The sequence below is a fragment of the Pinus tabuliformis genome, chromosome 2_2 (assembly GCF_031772625.1).
Source record: "Pinus tabuliformis cultivar Carrire ecotype Pingquan chromosome 2_2, CPIR1, whole genome shotgun sequence".
NCBI lineage: Eukaryota > Viridiplantae > Streptophyta > Pinopsida > Pinales > Pinaceae > Pinus > Pinus tabuliformis.
The window spans coordinates 730336740-730352145 of record NC_142300.1 but is presented as its reverse complement, the minus strand read 5'-3'; positions in this window follow the sequence as shown (position 1 = coordinate 730352145).

Here is a 15406-nt window from a genome sequence, read left to right as displayed (position 1 = left end):
AGATTCAATTGGAGTCATTTGCATGGAATGGTTGTATGTTGAATCTTACTCTCTCTCTCTCTCTCTCTCTCTCTCTCTCTCTCTCTCTCTCTGTTACTGTTTCAATTTCCTTATGACTAGTTTTTATTAGTTCTCAGAATATTTGAAGGAATTACCTATTCTTGGATATTAATAGATTTAATGATGTTCCCTCTATTTAGATGAGATTAATTGCATGGTATATGTTTCATTTTTAACCCTTACATGATAGGATATGAAATCATTATGGCTTGCTTAATTTCCTCTCTTATGGAAATGATGGTTACAGTAATGCATGTGACTCACATGTGATCACATATGCATGACAAGGATATTATGTTCATATTTATATTTGATAAGGAGGGATAATATGCTCAATATTATACAAAGGTTTATGCATGTGGAACAGTTATACATGAGTGTCTCCAGTAGAATTAACGATGATTCACCACTATCTATGTCAGGATTAAGGAAGCTTGATACTCTTGCATGCTGCTTAAAGAACTGACGATGTCATGTATCATACGAGTATTAGCATTTTTAATCATTGTTCCTAGCCTATTTAGCTACAAAAAAACTCAACATTTATTCCAAATATTATGCGATAGGGATATCAATGAGTTCAAATAATTGTATGATATAAATTGATCCGTATCCTAGTTGTGTTTTATTGAGTAAGGGCGTATATAAAGAGTACTGTAATCACTGTATTTGTAATACACTTGTGATGGCCACTAAAAACACCATTGTAAAACAAGAAATCTTTAATTGAATGGAGCTTAAGGGAAAAATTCTTGGGTAGGCTAAGGAGGTTTGCTACATCCTCATTGTCATCATCTCCATCCATTTCTTGTACATTCTTTGCCATCTTCTTCCTGCACCACGTGAAGTGGCTCTTACTACACCACGTGATCAAATGGGGGGTGGTTTGGTGTTGGAGAAATTTTTTATTTTTATTTTTTATGATCGAATGAAAATTATAATGCAATGCAGTTTTCTACTTTTGAAATTAAATATTCCTAATGAAAATATTTTTTTTGTTTTTTTTCACAAAGTAAAAAGAAATGAATCAACTAGGGAAGAAAACAATGCATACTTTGACACCTCCCTGACAAAAACTCCAAAAAGTGACGAGCCTCGATATTTTGACAAGAATGCTACAACTCCCAAGGCTAACAAATTTAATTATCAACCTGAGGTTCATCGAAAATTAAGAGGTATTGGCACTATATGTGCAGCATACAATGTGTCCTTCCTTTGTTGTCATGATGTAATTGAGTGCATGTACTAAAGTCAAATCCTAAACTAATTGCAAAAAATGAAATTCTCGAAATGGAAACCTTAACCTATTGCAAGAAATAAAGTACAAGGGAAGAAACATATTCTAATTGCATAAAGATCATGAACTAAATGTAAAAGAAACCTAACTTAACCTTATGTATCACATGTGATGATCTAAACCAACTGAGCATGAAATATGATCTAGAGAGTAGTAACTGTTGTGTGCATGTTAAAATATAAAAAACCCATTTTTTTATCTTTTTGCTTTATAAATGCAAATTCTAATCTTTCCTTATTCTTTGGCAGGGGAGATAGGTATGGAGGAAGAGGGGTACAATGGTTATGATGGAATGGAGGTCAAGTACAGGCCTAATCCCAGCTTCAATGATGATTTTTCTAAATGCGGGCTCAAAACAAGCTGCTATAGGATTTCCTATAGGATTTCTACATCATGTCTACAGAATGTACTCCTTCTCCTACAGGATCACTTATTTTATTACAAGAACAAGTCAAAAGATTAGGAAGTTGTCTAGAAGGTGGAATGAAGCTTGAGAAAGGTGGATAATGGAAGAATAAGGCATGGAGGTGGTGGACACTACCCAAAACTCAAGCAAGGGCTTCAACATGGGTCGATTTTCTCAATAGAAATGATAATTTTTGCTTATAAAACAAGAATTTGGATTGAGATTTTAGTGGATTTTGATGACATGGGTTGATGACGGTTGGATGAGATGAACGAGATGAGGTCTCCCTACAATGTAGAAGCTCCTACAACAACACAAATTATTGTATGCATCTATCCAAAAATTCATATATACATGGGAAAGATTTATTAAACAATGGAAAATTACTAGTCTAAACTCCAGAAATTCGAGAACTAGTGAGCTAGTAAATCTATCAAATGCCTAATCTAATTAAGTGAAAATGCAATGAGGTAAATTTTGATATTGAGTATAATGTTTTTGTGACCTAATTCAAGAGAAATCAACTTGATTGAAGCTCGTTAGTATGCTCTAAACAATAGCAGAAATTTACTATTCTTTACTACAAAGGAGTTCCAGACATCTAGATTTGGGAATAAGAAGACTAATCTAAGTAGCTCAATTATTAATATGACCTTCCAAATATTTTTGAATGATGAAATGATGCTTTTTGTCGTACAAAAGAACTTAAATCAACCATTTAACCCAATCCTACAACAAGAAATCATTAATAGTAAATGCAGAAATAGAAGGAAACAAGAACAAAAGATGCATGTGAATAAGAAGTGAAAAGAATAAAAACAAATGATACAAGAGGGATTTGAGGCTCCTGGGATGACCAAGCCCAAGGAAAATCATAGTTATATGGAAGAGAACAAGATTTAGAAGCTGAACATGACACAAATCTTCATTATTTTTAGGAATACAATTACATCCCTGTAAGAGATGGTAGTGGAGCTACAAAAATACAATTTCTCTGCATAATAGGACTAATAAAAATCTATCCCTCGAGGAAAATTTTACTTGGTACTTACAAAAAATGATTAGGAATCATTCCACATGAAAGGAGGAAGTTTTCCCCACAAAAATCCCTTGATTAGTGGATTTGCTTCCCAATACTAGGAATCTACATTAAACGACAGGGAACACATTCCTAGATTTTCTCAATCATTGGAGCTCCACAATTTCTGCCATAATTCCATAATAACTTGTTGATTTATTTTTTAATATTTATCCTCCTGTAGTGGGGAGAAAGTCCCTAAATTATATCCTCTTCCAGATCTTCATAATATGCCCAATATTCTCATAATATTCCACAAAATAAATAATATTAGGCACAAATATGCAATTATTCATAAACCTTCCTAATGAATATATTAAAGTGAAAAATACATTATCTAATGCAAAAAGAGAGGTTTAATGTTTTGAAGGATAGTCAGATGGGCCTTAATTTATGTTTAGTTCAAATGCATGGGCCTTAATTTATGTCTAATTTAGAGGCCCATCAGCTAGGAACTCAAATTCTTTGCATGCACTAGCTATTTTAGGTTTATTGATCAATAAAATGGAGGATGATAGAGTTATATTGTTGTCCCTCTATACAAATGACCTTCGACTAGTTCCTCCAACTATTAGAACTAGTTTAACATAAGATAACTAGATATAATTGAATTTGCTTACTAAAATTTAGCAATCAGACAGCTGAACTGAACTCCAAGTGATGTAAATAAATTTTATTGAGTGACAAGAGCCATGTCAGACAATTTAATTGTGTCCAAGTTTTCTATTGATATGGAAATTTGAATCTTCTAAATTTTACCAAGGCAAAGTCAAATTGTGACTTTCTTTTCACACTTCTCAACACTAAGAGCACATATCACACTGCCAAGCATCATTCCCCTTCCTTGTTCTGAATTATGACAACAAAAAATTAATTCTTCCCTTTGGGTGCACTCCTTCGGCTTGAAGAATTGTGCCCTCCTTCAACGCATGAGGGACTCCAAAGCGCTGAAGTTTCATCCCTTCATCCTTCAACAATGTACCTTGCACCCTTCTCGGCTCTCTTGAGTGCATGAGAACACCCCGAAGTCTTGAAGCTCCATCCCTTCAACCTTTAATAGTGCACCCTCTACCCTTCCTCTCTGCCTTGAGTGCACAACACACCTAGAAATCTTGAATTCTCTTCCTTCATCATTCAAACATGTGCCCTGCACTCTCCCTTGAGACTTATCTCTCCTATCGATTGCATGAGTGCATCTCAAACCCTTGAAGCCTCAACACTTACCCCTTTCGCAGTGCGCCCTTGTGCCAAAAGTCCCCTTGCTCTTCCTGAGCACTCTATTAAGTCATGAATTGAAAATCTTCATGAAACATGTTAGAATATGAGACTTTTTAGGCTGATGTTTTCTTTCCATGAGTGATTGTAGCTGCAGTTATTCCAAGAACAACATGGAAAATATGCATGAAGAATATCAAGTAGAGAGGGCAGTCAAAGGAAGCATTCAAGAATGAAGAACACATTGAAATATTGATGATCGAAGAAACTCAAAAGACTCCATGTGATCAAAGACACTTGGGAGGGTGAAGACATCAACAACATGGAAGTTTCATGCATGATCGAAGACATACGTGGCAGCCTTGTCACCTATCAAAGAAATTCCATATCATCGGTCACTATGAGTCCAAGTCATAAATTTTAGTGACTTTTCATGTTCACACCACATGATGATGTAGAAATCATGATAAATTCATGTAATTATTTTAAATACAAAGAAATAAAAGTCCAAGATTCATGTATGGTCAAAAGAGCTATGAAGAAGTCTAAAAGACATGTAATTCCAAGAGTCATATGTAATTCCAAAAATCATTTTGAAGTTGAAGAGTTATAGAATTCCAAAGGTAATTAGAGGTTTAGAAGTCAATATTCATGAGGATATGTGTTATCACCATAATATTGGTCATCTAGCCATAATTTACTCAAAGGATCGAAGTACACCATGTAGGGCTAATTTCACCATAGTAAAATTTCATTCACTGTAAGAAATTACTTAGTAAACCACATTTATTAAGTCATTTCTCATTAAACCCATGAAGAATAATTAAATAAATCACTATTTATTTAATTATCGTCTAGGAGTAATTAATTAAACCATTGTTTAACTAATATTCTTTGTCATGTTTGATCCAGTTATGAAAAATAAATAGATAAATAATTAATTATCTTATTTTTCTCTAGGAATAATTAGTTAATGAGGAATAATTAGTTAATCACTAATTACTTATTATTCCTTGTCAAGATTGACCAAATACCGTAGGAATACTTAAATAAATCATTATTTGTTTATTATTTCTTAACCATATTTCTTGAGATGATAAATAAATCATTTATTTATTTATTATTTCTAAATAAAATTATTTAAGAAATTTATACTTTTTCCCTCCAACAAAATATAATAAAATATTCCTAATGGTTAATTCTAGAATTTGGCTAGTAATATTTTCATATTTCCCATTATTCGAGGATAACCTAATATTTTCCTATAAATTGGAGGGTTTTACATTCATTCTTCACTTTCAATCATTTTGATTGTTGCACTCAATGTTGTAGCTCTGATTATTATCATTGGCACTCACCATTTTCTTTTCCATTTGAGTTGTCATTGAGCTCAAACATTTTGTTTGCAGGGTTTTACACATTACTGAGGAGAGAGACTCTACAAAAACTGAAGACATTGAGGATAGCCAAGAACCTCCCGTAGAGGGGGACTCGCAACATTATTTGTTCCCTTCACAGGTGTCATCTAATAAAATATATTCTTTACATCTCATTTCCATGGGGTTATTCGAGTTATTTGCGGTCATTTTCTTATTCCATTTTGCAGTTTAACTATTTCTGTTGCATAGATCAGGACTTTGGAAGGTTTGGTTTCTATCATTTGCTGCAGATCCACACTGTTTTACAGACATTTTTACTGTTGAGGTTGTTTATCATCCACAGTCTAAAGTGGTTTCTTGTCATACACCTTCAACAGGAACTCCACAAAACATATTGCAAATCCATCAACAAGAAAAGGATCATCAAACACCCATATATTTCACCTTTGGGACTCGAACTTGCCTCTTGACAAAGCCTTTGTCAAGATGTCAACATCTTGTTCCTCTATCAGAATGTATTGTAGCAACATTATTCTCCTTTATGCACAGTCTCATATATGATGATATCATATATCTTTATGCTTGGATCGATCATAAAATATCAAATTGTCAGAGAGCTTAATACAACTTTAATTATCACAATAGATCACAGTTGGATCCATCATTTGAAACATCGGATTCTCAAAGAGCTTAATAAAACTTTAATTATCACAATAGATCACAGTTGGATCCATCATTCATCCAAACAATTCCACAACTATCTTTCTCATCCAGATAACCTCATATGTTGCTTGACTTACAGTCATGTCTTTTTCTTCTTCTGAGTTGAGTGCCATAGATTTTTTTATTTTTGTTGTACTAGGAAACCGATGTAGACCCAACACTTCAAAATCCACTTCTTGTACTCTTTCGGTTGGATCGTCTCCCTGCCCAATCTGCAACTATTAAGCCAAACAACTTCACTCCCTTTGTTTGTCTGTACCATAATCCATATTGGGTAGTGCCTTTGAGGCACTGTAAAACATGATTAGTTTCCTTCCAATATAATTTGGTTGGTGTAACCATATCTTGGCTCAGTTGGTTTATTTCATAACACATATCTGGTCGTGTGTTCACAAGATACATTAGTCAACCCACTAACTGCTAGTAAATGGTAGCATTCACCTCTTCAACTCAAGTGGAAGCCTCCTTCCTCCAATTTATCGCTAGAGGCGTCTACATGGGCTTACAACTCTCCATGTGGAATCTCTCCAGTATCTCGTTGGCATTATTTCCTTGATACACACAAAATTCCACATCGCCTTTCCATACTTGTAGCCCAAGGAACTAGTGCATGAGACCCATGTCTTTCATCTCAAATTCCATTACAAGATCCTCCTTGCAAGAGATGATTAGCTTCTCATAACCTGTTAATATTAAATAATCATGATATAAAACAATGATAAGAAATTTAACTTCTACCAAAATATGACAGAGGTTTACATCTGCTTAACTTTTAATGAAGCCCAAACCAGCAAGATAATTGTCAATCCTAGTGTACCAAGCATGGGGGGCCTATTTGAGACCTAGAATGTTCACTTGAGTCTGCACACTTGAGACTCCTAATAAAATGTCTCAAAACCTTCTGGTTTCTCCATGTACATGTCCTCCTTAATAAAACCATTAAAAAATGTTGTTTTTACATCCATCTGGTGGATTTTCCACTTATTCTACATAGCGAGTGCAAGAATTGATCTAATGGATGAATACCTTGCTACAGGAGAAAATGTTTCCTCATAGTCAATTCCCTCAACTTGAGAGAATCCTTTGGCCACAAATTTGGCCTTATATTTCTCTATGTTGTCATCTAGTTCATGCTTAACTTTCAAGATCCATCTCAAACCCACAAAAAATTTATCTGCTAGTCCTGGGACCACTTCCCAAACATTTTTCTTAATGATGGATTTGTATTCTTCCACCATTGCATCAACCCAAACTAATTTCTCAACTGCTTCCTCAAAATACGATGACTCAGTCTCTACTAGCTCAATCATTAGAGCCATGTAGCCAGTGTACCTCTCAGGTGACCTCATTTGCCTACGCAAATTTAAAGGACCTCCCACTTTCTCCCTTGCATCTTTCATAAGTCTATCAGCTTCCATGGTTCTTTTTCTCCATTCTTTGGTTGGTTCTTCTTGAGTGGATGTCTCCTCCAGTGTAATCATACCAGCAATCCAATGAGGGATCTAGTTCTACAAGTAGACTATTGTGTTACATGCCTCTACCCACAAATGCAGTGGTAGGCCTTGGTCATGTAGCATAACTCTCATAGCTACCACAATGCTTTAGTTATTCCTCTCAACTACCCCATTCTATTATGGGTTGTGGAGTGTTGTCAGATCTCTTCGAATGCCTTCTTTCACATATAAATCCTTGAAGTCATTCGAAATATACTCACCTCCATTGTCACTCCTGAGAGCCTTCACCTTCTTGCCAGTCTCTTTCTCAACTAGTGCCTCGAATTATCCAAACTTTGAGAATGTCTCATCCTTCTTCCACATGAAGAAGATCCAACACTTCATTGAGAAATCATCAATAAAAATAACAAAATACTTATGTATGGAAGCGGATTCTATCGAGAAAGGTCCACAAACATCAGAGTGGACTCTTTCCAAGACTGCATGTGATTTCCTGTCACAATCATGGAATTTGGATCTCACATACTTCCCCAAGGTAAAACCTTTGTAGACATCTTTCTTCTCAAGTGATCCATTATGTGCATAATTTTCACAACACCATGGTGTAAATGGCACAATCTATTGTGCTAAAGTTCATTGACATAGTGACTCTACACTTTCTCTACCTTACGGCCTAATGCAATGCAATCTTCCACATCCAACTTGTATAAGTTCTTCAAATTAGCCTTCATCTGCTTCACTTATTTAATGGCTATATGTATTAGGAATTCATTACCTTTTCTTAAGATCACATGATAACCACAGTCTTCCAAAATTGCTACAGAGATGAGATTCTTCGTTAGGCCTGGAACAAACATGACATCTTTGAGGTGAAGAGGGCAACAAAAACCTTCTTAGAACTTATTTTACCAATCTCAGTAGCATTGTACCTTCCCTCATCCTGAACCTCAATATGAATCTGAATATCTTTCTCCTCCAAGTCACTAAAAAAATCTCTACACCCTATCATGTGGAATAAGGCACTGAAATATGAGTACCACACACTCCCCATCATAGAATTTGTCATGAACGTGATAAGGGTGATGTCTAGTGCAAACTATGAAGTCAATGCCTCACTTACTACTCCTCATAAGTTCTTCTTGTGAGACTTTTTGTATGGACACTTTGTAGCATAATGCGTGAATTCATGACAATTGAAGCATTTTATTTTCGACAAGTCTTTCTTCTTGTCCCCTTGGCTAGATTCTGGTTTTTTTTTAGATTTCTTCCCTTTTCCATTCATTCCCTTTCCAACCAATGGTTTTTCTTCATCCTCTCCCTTGCATGAGGTTCCATCTCTAGTATTCTACTTGATCTCTTCTTGTACCAAATCAGACCACAAGAGTTCTAATTCTGTAATTTCTCCTTCCCATTCACTAAGTGCTAGTAGCAATGCCAGTTTTTGGGAAGGCATAAAAGAGCTAGGCTCACATGGTCATCTTGTGCAACATTGACATGAACACCTCCAAGCTTATTACAAAATTGATTGAACCTTCTGAGATACTATGGAATAATATCATTCTTTGGCATCTTAATATTTCGAATTTTCTCTTTGAGGGTCAGTTTTCTATGCTTGCTTCAATTCTGGAATAACTCTATTAGTGCCTTCCACAATGTGAAAGGAGTTTCTTTCCCATCAAGATTTGAGACAATGTGATCTCACACCCACTCAAATATATTTGTCCTCAGATTGGCTACATATTTCATCCATTGGGATAGGTTTTGAGCATTAGTTGATCCTGGTTTTGGAATTTTTGTCTTCACATAATTCAACAATACATTGTCGTCAATCACTAACTCCATGTGATCCTTCCATGCAATGAAATTCGAGTTTCCTTCAAAGGCATACTCTAATCAAAGCTTATTGAAGGTCATTCTTGTGATCCTAAAGAAATCCTGCTACACTAAAGCTACAAGTTCAAACCCCAGAGAAATAACTTCAAAATTATTGTTCTAATGTCAATCCTGCTTTGATACCATGTAGAAAATATGGTGATATAATTGCAACTGCTCAAGAAATTTTAACTTAAATAAAGAGTCACAATTCTACTCTACTCATATACGAAATTCAATTCACAATTTAGAGCAACAATCTCATACATGCAATAACAAATAACACGCATGAAAAATATTTTTTCTAGGGTAACCGACCTAGGAAAAACCCCTACAATCTCTTTTCATTAATTATATGAATAGATATCTATTACAATTTCTTTCCCTCATTGAGCACAATTTGAAAGTGATTAACCTATCTCTCTACTCAATGAGAAGGTTTGACCCAGACTTAGTTAACTGTTGCATCTGCTTGAGCCCCTATTTCAATTTATGCCTTTGATTTAGCCCCTATTTCAATTTTATACCTCTACTTGAGCCCCTATTTCCTTGTGCATATCCTAGAGAATTAACCCCTAATTTTTAGGAAATTTCCTCTAATTGATTGCACAATTCCCAAGGCTTGATCATTTAACTACATGAAACACTTGGTACACTTAAACTAGTTTACAACTATTTGTTACTCTACATTAGAATCTCCACCACTGCTGGGAACTCAAATTCTCTGTATGCGCTAGCTATTTTACGTTTATTGATCACTTAAATGGATGATCATAAAGTTAGATTGTCGTCCCACTGTACAACTAACCTTCCACTAGTTCCTCAAACTGTTAGAACTAGCTTAACTTAACACAACTAGATACAATTGAATTGGCTTACTAAAATTTAGCAATCACACATGCTTAACTGAACTCCAAGTGATTTTACTGAGCGACAACAGACATGGCACAAAAGTTAAGTACATCTAAATTGTTTTTTGATGTGGAAATTTGAATTTTTTAAATTTCACCAAGGCAAAGTCAAATTGAGACTTTCTTTTCACACTTCTTAACACCAAGCACATATCACACTCCCAAGCATCATTCATGTTCTCAGTTCTGAATTATGGTAAAAAAATCAATTCTTCCCTTTGAGTGCACTCCTTTGACTCGAAGAATTGTGCCCTCCTTCAACGCATGAGGGAACTTTGAAGCCCTGAAGTTTCATCCCTTCATCCTTCAACAGTGCACCATACACCCTCGTTGGGTCTCTTAATCACATGAGCAAACCTCGAGGCCCTAAAGCTCCATCGTTTCAACCTTTGAAAGTGTGCCCTGCACCCTTCCTCTCTCCCTTGAGTGCACAATGCACTTGGAAAGCTCAAATGCTCTTATTTCTTCTTTCAGACCTATGCCTTGCACTCTCTCTTGAGCTTTATCTCTCCTATTAAGTTCATGAGTGCATCTCAAAGCCTTAAAGCCTCAACACTTGCCCCTTTCGTAGTGTGCCCTTGTGCCAGAATTCCCCTTGCTCTTTATGCGCAGACTGTTAAGTCATGAACTGAAAATCTAGATGAAACATGTTAGAATATGCAACTTTTTAGCCTGATGCTTGCTTGCCATGAGTGAGTGCAGTTGTAGGTATACCAAGAACCACATGCAAAATATCCACAAAGAATATCAGGTAGAGAGGGAAGTCAGTGGAAGCATTCAAGAATGAAGAACAAATTGAAATATTAATGATCGAAGCAACCAAAAAGGCTCGATGCGATCAAAGGCCCTTTGGAGGCTGAAGACATCAACAACATGGAAGTTTCATGCAAGATCAAAGACATATGTTGTAGCCTTGTCACCTATCAAAGAAAGTCCATGTCATCAGTAATTATGAGTCCAAGTCATCAATTTTAGTGACTTGTCATGTTCACACCACATGGTGATGTGGAAATCATGATGTAATTATTGTAAATACAAAGAAATAAAAGTCCAAGATTCTTGTACGGACAAAAGAGATATGTGAAGAAGTCTAAAAGACATGTAATTGCAGGAGTCATATATAATTCCAAACATCATTTGGAAGTTCAAGAGTTATAGAATTCCAAAAGTAATTAGAGGCTTGGAAGTCAAGATTCACGAGGATATGTGTTATCACCAAAACATTGATCATCTAGCCATAATTTACTAAATGGATTGAAGTACACCATGTAGGCCAATTTTACCATAGTAAAATTTCTTTCACTATAGGAAATTAATTAGTAAACCACATTTATTAAGTCATTTATGATTAAACCCATGAGGAATAATTCAGTAAATCACTATTTATTTAATTATCTTCTAGGAATAATTAATTAAACCATTGTCTAACTAATATTCCTTGTCATATTTGACTCATTTATGAGAAATAAATAGATAAATCATTAATTATCATATTTTTCTCTAGGAATAATTAATTGATCACTAATTAGTTATTATTCCTTGTCAAGTTTGACTAAATCCCCTACGAATACTTAAATAAATCATTATTTGTTTATTATTCCTTAACCATATTTCTTGAGATGATAAATAAATCATTTATTTATTTATTATTTCTAAATAAAAGTATTTAACCAATTTAAATACTTTTTCCCTCCAACCAAATATAATAAAATATTCCAAATGGTTAATTCTAGAATTTGGTTAATAATATTTTATTATTTCCCATTATTCGAGGATAACCTAATATTTTTCTATAAATTGGAGGGTTTTACATTCATTCTTCACTTTCGATCATTTTTATTGTTGCACTCACTATTGCAGCTTTGATTATTATCATTGTCACCCACCATTTTCTTTTTCATTTGAGTTCTCATTGAGCTCAAGAATTTTGTTTGCTGGGTTTTACACATTATATAGGAGAGAGACTCTACAAAAGAGGAATAATTTGAGGATATCCAAGAAACCATCCAATAGAGGGGGATTGATAACAATATCTGTTCACTTCACATGTGTTGTCTATTAAAATATATTCTTTATCTCTTTTTTCCATGGGATTATTGGAGTTATTTGCGCTCATTTTATTATTCCATTTTTTTGTTTAACTATTTCTATTGCATAGATCAGAACTTTGGCAGGTTTTGTTTCTATCATTTGCTACATATCCTCATTGTGTTACAACAATTTTTACCCCTGAGGTTGTTTGTCATCCACAGTCTAAAGTGGTTTCTTTTTGTACACCTTCGAGAAGAACTGTACATAACAATATGAAAGGCCATGCCTCAATTTATTAAAGGAGTATCATTACTCAAGAAAAAGACTTTTAACCTTGGCTTCTGCCACAAGGAATTAGAGATATAAACACAGTAGTTTTGGGGAGAAAGTAGTGGCTCTAATTCTTCACTATTTGAGTTAGTGATGTTAATTGTACTTATGTATCTTGGAATTTTTTGCTTAATACTTGAAGCCATTTGGCCAACACATTTTCATTCATGGATGACAGAAGTTTTAAGACTACTCTTGTAATGGTTGCGGTTTATGTTGGATTCCTTATGTACTAAAGTAATTGAACTATTTCAGCGACTTTGGTGCTCAACTTGTTGGAAATGTGTTGTGATGATTTTAATGACCATTTCATCTATATGAACTGTTTCACTTGATGTCTAATGATTCTTCCTCGTTTATGTGCATCCATCTCCACTAGTTAGTACTATTACTTTTCTTTTAGAGGCTTAGTTTTTTTCCCTTGCAATGGAAGAATCTTGATACATCTACAATCTAACATTTCACAAGGCATACTCTCTTACTCATTCAAAATCACATGTGCGGTACTCTCTCATGTTGACTGTTAAGCCAAGGAAAATATCTAAGTTAATGGAAGTCAGTTCATATTTCCGGAAGAGACTCCTACACCAAATGGTGTGAGGTCTAATGAGGAACTCATTGGGAAGATCACTTGTATGTTTGTAGGTCCAACACCGTCAACACTATGATAATGTTAGTAGCATATTGAAATACATATTTTTACATTTACTAGCTAATTCAACTTATATGAATACACTAGTTTTAAAATCAAACATAATTTCCTTTTAAAATAATATTTATATCTTCTTTTTAAACTCCTTCCTTCAACTCCTCTCTATAAGATTTAAACATAAAAGTTAGTAAATATTAAAACCCAAAAATAAACTAACTTATATTATATGCACCAATTTTTACTTTATAACTGATTCATTCCATTGATAACATGCACAAGTCTACAACTTCTTTTGTACATACTTCATGAGGGTGAAATCCACCACATGCCATCACACCATTTAAAAGATGGAGTACGATGTGATGCACACATTATATAATCAAACTAAATTTAAACATAAAGGAACGTGTTGCTTTTATCATCTATATATACCAAGTGAATTATTTGTTTCTTTTGTGATTATTATGTGATATTTATTACTTTTGTAATGGATAATGCTAGAAATTTTAATTTATTTTAATTATATTTATTTATATATATATTCAATTTAAAAACAAAGTGTTTTAAACTATAGATTTATAAAAATCTATAAATATTAGAAATATTAATTTTTTCATGATTCGCTATTGAACTATAAATATTATAAATATTGAATTCTTCATTATTAGATGCGACACTTAGCTACATTTATATAATAATTAGATTACAAAGAAGTTTTCTAAAATGTTAGTGATTGATTACCTACTAGCTATATTATTTAAAAAGATATAGAGTAGTTTCCAACATTTAATTTAAAATTTATAAGGGTGAGATACTTTGTTATATAAAAATATATAGTGTAATTAAGTATTATTTTCTAAATATCATTTATTATATTTAATTTCTACAATTTCATATCTAACAAACAATTACATACATTGTCATATATATTTAATTAAATGTATAAAATTATGCTATGTTCTTAGTACTTTATTGGTCCCAAATAAAAATTAGTTTACGGATAATAAACATGTCACAATCTAGAATTTAATTTGAATTGGGAGGATGAGATTTCCCCTCTCAACCAGCTAAATTAAGTTGAATTAAGCTATTAGGTTATATATATTATTGCATAATATATTATCATTTGGTGAACTTTTAAATATTAATTCTACATTATTTCATGGTTTGGAAAATTTTAAAGAATTATTTTATGTGATAAAAAAATTATTGGAACTATTGCAAAATACACATTAATGATTCAACTAGTGGGATATTTAATAAAATCACCATTCTAGACCAATGTTGAAAAAATGGGGCTCAAAAATATCGCAGCTGGGGTCAAGAAATCAGAAAATAAGGAAAATTCAAAACAACATAGTTAAAAATCAGTATGCAGGACGAACAAATTGGAAAAAATAGATTAAAAAAATCCCCAGTGGGAATAAATCAAGAAAAATTGGAAAACTACCAATTCCTCGGAGATTTTTTCCACTATTTCACACCCACTAAAGACAAGACATGAATCCTTTATACTTAGAAGGTTATATTTTTGCAACAATGTTTCCTCTTTCAAGTTGTTCATTTCATTATTAATGCAACAAAGAAAGGCCCATAAATGATTTTCTCTAAATGGAATCAAATGCTCAAAGTGAACATGTAGGTAAAGACAAACCTATCTTCCATCCATGCAACACTATAGAGATCTCCGAGACAGGTGTTATATTTTGGAGGAGGACGGGGGTCCATTCCAGGACAGTAAGTTCCCCAACTATTCTCCTCAACATTTGATTCTAAGGTGGCCTATATGTTCAAGTTTGTTGGCGTCAGACCTTAAAAAATACTTCGACTTTCATATGCTTCAATATATAACAACGTAAACTTTGAAACAGGTACTATAAACTCAAAACCGGAACTCTAGCCAGAAAACCTCAAAAAAACCATGAAAAACAGTGCTAAAAATGAAGAGTGTGTATATTGGAAGGATGTTTTTTTGGGGTTAATTTTGAACATTTTAAA